This window comes from Triticum aestivum, chromosome 2B (assembly GCF_018294505.1).
Source record: "Triticum aestivum cultivar Chinese Spring chromosome 2B, IWGSC CS RefSeq v2.1, whole genome shotgun sequence".
Classification (NCBI taxonomy): domain Eukaryota; kingdom Viridiplantae; phylum Streptophyta; class Magnoliopsida; order Poales; family Poaceae; genus Triticum; species Triticum aestivum.
Genome location: NC_057798.1, coordinates 712,825,292 through 712,831,454, shown reverse-complemented (window position 1 = coordinate 712,831,454; position 6,163 = coordinate 712,825,292).

Genomic DNA, 6,163 nt, shown 5'->3' with positions numbered 1-6,163 from the left:
AAAAGGCGGGGGACACAATGTTTACCCAGGTTTGGGCCCTCCCGATGGAGGTAATACCCTACTTCCTTCTTGATTGATCTTGATGATATGATTATTACAAGAGTTGATCTACCACGAGATCGTAGAGGCTAAACCCTAGAATCTAGCCTATGGTTATGATTGTTGTTGTCCTACGGACTAAACCCTCCGGTTTATATAGACACCGGAGGGGGCTAGGGTTACACAGAGTCAGTTACAGAGAAGTAAATCTACATATCCGAATTGCCAAGCTTGCCTTCCACACAAAGGACAGTCCCACCCGGACACGGGACGAAGTCTTCAATCTTGTATCTTCATAGTCCAACAGTCTGGCCAAAGTATATAGTCCGGCTGTCCGAGGACTCCCTAATCCAGGACTCCCTCAGCATCCCCAAGCTTAGGCTCTTGGTTGTTCCTTGCATATTACCTTGGGGTGCCTTGGGAATCCCCAAGCTTAGGCTCTTTCCACTCCTTATTCCATAGTCCATCGAATCTTTACCCAAAACTTGAAAACTCCACAACACAAAACTCAACAAAAAACTCGTAAGTTCCGTTAGTATAAGAAAATAAAACCACCACTTAGGTACTGTTGTGAACTCATACTAAATTCATATTGGTGTAATATCTACTGTATTCCAACTTCTCTATGGTTCATACCCTCCGATACTACTCATAGATTCATTAAAATAAGCAAGCAACACATAGAAAACAGAATCTGTCAAAAATAGAACAATATGTAGTAATCTATATCAAACGTATACTTCGGTAACTCCAAAAATCCTACCAAATTAGGAAAATCCTAATAAATTTGTGTACAAATCCAGATAAAAAATAATCAGATCAAAATCACGTTTCTGTGAATTATCACAACTAATTTACTAGGTGCAAAAGTTTCTGATTTCCACCAGGATCAACACAACTATCATCGTAAGCTATCCTAAAGGTCTTACTTGGCACTTAATTGAAACAAAAGCTATAAAACATGATTACTACAGTAGCATAATCATGTGGACACACAAAAACAGTAAGGGTAAATATTGGGTTGTCTCCCAACAAGCGCTTTTCTTTAATGCGTTTCTAGCTAGGCATGATGATGACAATGATGCTCACATAAAAGATAAGAATTGAAACATAACGGGAGCATCATGAAGCATATGACTAGCACATTTAAGCCTAACCAACTTCCTATGCATAGGGATTTTGTGAGCAAACAACTTATGGGAACAATAATCAACTAGCATAGGAAGGTAAAACAAGCATCGCTTCAAGATTTTAAGCACATAGAGAAGAAACTTGATATTATTGAAATTCCTACAAGCATATGTTCCTCCCTCATAATAATTTTAAGTAGCATTATGAATGAATTAAACAATATAACCATCACCTAAAGCATTCTTTGCATGGTCTACTTGCATAGAAAATTTTCTACTCTCCACATAAGAAAAATTCTTCTTATTCGGAATAGTGGGAGTATCATAAGAGACTCGAATACTATAAATTGTTTCCACATTAAAAGAGTAATGTTCAGAAAAAGGGTAATCATAAGCATCACTACTTTTTATAGCATAAGTTTCATCACAATAATAATCATAAGTAGCAACTTTGTTCTCATCATAATCAATTGAAACCTCTTCCAAGATAGTGGAATCATCACTAAATAAAGGCATGACCTCTCCACATCCACTTTCATATTCATCACAATAAGATTCAACATCCTCCAAAATAGTAGGATCATTACTTCCTAAAGTTTACACTCTTCCAAGCCCACTTTCATCAATATAATCATCATAAGTAGGAGGCATGCTATCATCATAACAAATTTGCATATCAAAACTTGGGAGGCTAAAAGTATCATCTTCATTAAACATAGCATCCCCAAGCTTGGGACAAACATTAATTGCAGAAAATATATTCTCAAATATGTCATCGTCATCAAACATAGCTTCCCCAACCTTGGGCCTTTTCATATCATAAGCATAATCACTCTCATCATTAATAGTATGAATAGCACCAATTGTATAGCAATTATCATCATCACAAGGAGTAATAGGAGCAACATCATTGGAGATGGATACCTTTTTACCTTTGCTTCTCTGTCTTCTCTTTTTCTTCTTCACATCATGTGTGGGTTTATACCTCTTTTTTGAGCTCCTTATTGATGAGATTGGTTGAATAGAAAGCTCCTCCTCGTTACCTGATTCATCATAAGAAATAATAGTAGGATATTGGGAAGTCTCTTCCCTTTCATTAATATTCTCATCATCTTCTATTTGCTTTATTTTCTTTATGCAATTGGCAATATAAGGATTTTCAATGCAATTCACCGCACAATACATATAAATTTCCTTTAGATCAAAACCAAGAACTCTCTCAAGGGCAAATTCTGGAATATTCTTAGTTGCATGTTTCAATTCTTCATAACCCAAAAGCAAACTAAGTTCATTATGATGTGCAAGGGAAATCAAGTCATCACAATTTTTGGACACGATTCGATCATGAAACAATTTGCATTGGGGATTTAAATGACCACGTTCATTGCAAAGTTCACAAGTACGGCAAAGGAATTTTAAACTTTCAGCACTCACATCTAGCCTTTCTTGCAACCATTTAGTTTCTTAATGCTTATGCCTCTTGCAATATCTATCTTCTCTATTTGGTGTGTACTTGCAAACCCAATGTACTCCACAAAAATTGACATGCTTATAAGAGACATTTTCATCATAACTATAGTGCAATCATCATTAGTACTATGGATTCAAAGAGTTCATACTAATAACATTGCAATCATATTCATCATTCAAAGATATAGTACCAAACATTTTATAGACTTCTTCTTCTAGCACTTGAGAACAATTTTCGTTTTCATCATACTTACGAAAGATATTAAAAAGATGAAGCATATGAGGCAAACTTAACTCCAGTTTTTTATTTTCTTTTATAGACTAAACTAGTGATAAAACAAGAAACAAAAAGATTCAGTTGCAAGATCTAAAGATATATCTTCAAGCACTCACCTCCCCGGCAACAGCGCCAGAAAAGAGCTTGATGTCTACTACACAACCTTCTTCTTGTAGACGTTGTTGGGCCTCAAAGTGCAGAGGTTTGTAGGACAGTAGCAAATTTCCTACAAGTGGATAACCTAAGGTTTATCAATCCGTGGGAGGCGTAGGATGAAGATGTTCTCTCTCAACCAACCCTGCAACCAAATAATAAAGAGTCTCTTGTGTCCCCAACACACCCAATACAATGGTAAATTGTATAGGTGCACTAGTTCGGCGAAGAGATGGTGATACAAGTGGAATATGGATGATAGATATGGGTTTTTGTAATCTGAAATTATAAAAACAGCAAGGTAATTAATGATAAAATTGAGTGTAAACGGTATTGCAATGGTAGGAAACAAGGCCTAGGGTTCATACTTTCACTAGTGCAAGTTCTCTCAACAATAATAACATAACTGGATCATATAACTATCCCTCAGCATGCAACAAAGAGTCTCTCCAAAGTCACTAATAACGGAGAGCAAACGAAGAGATTATGGTAGGGTACGAAACCACCTCAAAGTTATCCTTTCTGATCGATCTATTCAAGAGTCCGTAGTAAAAATAACATGAAGCTATTCTTTCTGTTCGATCTATCATAGAGTTCATACTAGAATAACACCTTAAGACACAAATCAACCAAAACCCTAATGTTACCTACATACTCCAATGTCACATCAAGTATCCGTGGGCATGATTATATGATATGCATCACACAATCTCAGATTCATCTATTCAACCAACACAAAATACTTCAATGAGTGCCCCAAAGTTTCTACTGGAGAGTCAAGACGAAAACGTGTGCCAACCCCTATGCATAAGTTCACTAAACCCACAAGTTGATCACCAAAACATACATCAAGTAGATCACATGAATATCCCATTGTCACCACAGATAAGCACGGCAAGACATACATCAAGTGTTCTCAAATCCTTAAAGACTCAATCCGACAAGAGAACTTCAAGGGGAAAACTCAATTCATCACAAGAGAGTAGAGGGGGAGAAACATCATAAGATCCAACTATAATAGCAAAGCTCGCGATACATCAAGATCATAACACCTCAAGAACACGAGAGAGAGAGAGAGAGATCAAACACATAACTACTAGTACATACCCTCAGCCCTGAGCGTAAACTACTCCCTCCTCGTCATGGATAGCATCGGGATGATGAAGATGGCCACTGGTGAGGGATCCCCCCTCCGGCATGGTGCCGGAATAGGCACCTGAGAGGTTTTTGGTGGCTACAGAGGCTTGCGGCGGCGGAAGTCCCGATCTATTGTGCTCCTCGATGTTTTTAGGGTATATGGACATATATAGGCGAAAGAAGTCGGTCAGGGGAGCCACGAGGGGCCCACGAGGGTGGGGGGCGCGCCCAAGGGGGTAGGGCGTGCCTCCTTGCCTCTTGGCCACCTCGAAGCTGCCCTGACGTCTACTCCAAGTCTCCTGGATTGCTTCCGTTCAAAAAATAACTCTCCCAAAGGTTTCATTTCGTTTGGACTCTGTTTGATATTCCTTTTCTTCGAAACACTGAAATAGGCAAGAAAACAACAATTTGGGTTGGGCCTCCGGTTAATAGGTTAGTCCCAAAAGTAATATAAAAGTGTACAATAAAGCCCATAAACATCCAAAACAGATAATAATATAGCATGAATGCTTCATAAATTACAGATACGTTGGAGACGTATCAGTGACATCTGAAACAACGCAGTCTTTACTTCCTCACCTTTGTAGGGAGTATTCAGCACATCATTCATCTGGCGAGTCACTTTGCGCGGGACTGCGTTGAGAACCTCTTGCATATTTTCTATACCTTCAGTTGTATATAGGGCATTATAGAATGCCTTTGTCATATCCTTCATCTCTTGTATATTCTCTGTTCGGCTCCCATCTGGTTTTATCAAAGCTTTTATCCTATTCTTTACTCGCCTCAGGTTGGCCCTCGGGTGGAAATATTTTGAATTTTTGTCTCCTGCTCTGAGTCACTCTAATCGTGCTCTCTGTTTCCACATTAACTCCTCTCTCTTATATAATTCCAGCAGTTCATTTTTAATTTCCTTCTCTCATTCAGTTGGTTCCAACCTGCCTAGAACTGACCTCAGGATATCTAGCTCCCTTTTTTAATTTCTTTATTCCTCTTCTGACACCGCGGAAGGTTGTGCGATCCCAGGCCTGCAAAGATCCCGACAGCAGGCGCAATTTATCCGCTATTCCTTTCACCGAATCATCCCTGTCGCCATCCGCAACTGTCACTGTCCACGCTTCCTGCACTACCGCGTGTAAAGATGTGTGCGTTTCCCACATGCACTCATATCTAAAAGTACGCCCACCGATTGAATCATCATTAGCTGCATGCAAAATTAGTAAAACACTACTAGGGAAAATCCTATACACAGAACTTTAGCAATAGCGCGTGTTAAAAAAGGGCGCTACTGCTAGATAGCAGTAGCGCACATGAGAAAACCGCGTTGCAGATACACATATAGCAGTAGTGCGTCCCGCGTAAAAGCGCTACTACAAAAATTCCCACCGCTAAGCCGATCGGCTACACATAGTAGTAGCGCTCTTTTAGAAACAGCGCTACCACTAACTTTGTTGTGGCAGCTCGTTTATGTGTAAGGCGCTACTACTAACGAAAATAAAATAAAATGAAAAACAAGTAGGAATGAAAATTAAAGAAATAGAAAACGGAAAATGTAAAGGAGGAAGGAAAAAATAAAATGTAATGAAAAATAAATGAAAAAAGGGAAAAAGGAGAAAGGAATAGCAGTAGCGAGTTTCGGGAAATGCGCTGTAGCTAACTTAGCTATAGAGCGTTTTCAGAAACGCACTACCGTTAAGTTTTCACTTAAACAGCGGTCCCCCCCCCCGGCCACCACTTCTTCCCCAAATCCCTCGCCCTCGCCGCCGTCTCCCCAATTCGCCGTCACCCCACTTCGCCGTCGTCTCCTGCCGGCGTGGACGCCCGCAACCTCACCGTCTCCCCCGAGGCCGCCGTCATCCTCACCTCCGCCGCCCGAGGCTGCCCTCAGCCTCGCCACCGCCGCCCGAGCCCGCCCAGGACTGCCATTGCCCGTGCCCGAGCCCGCCCTCTCCGCCCCTGC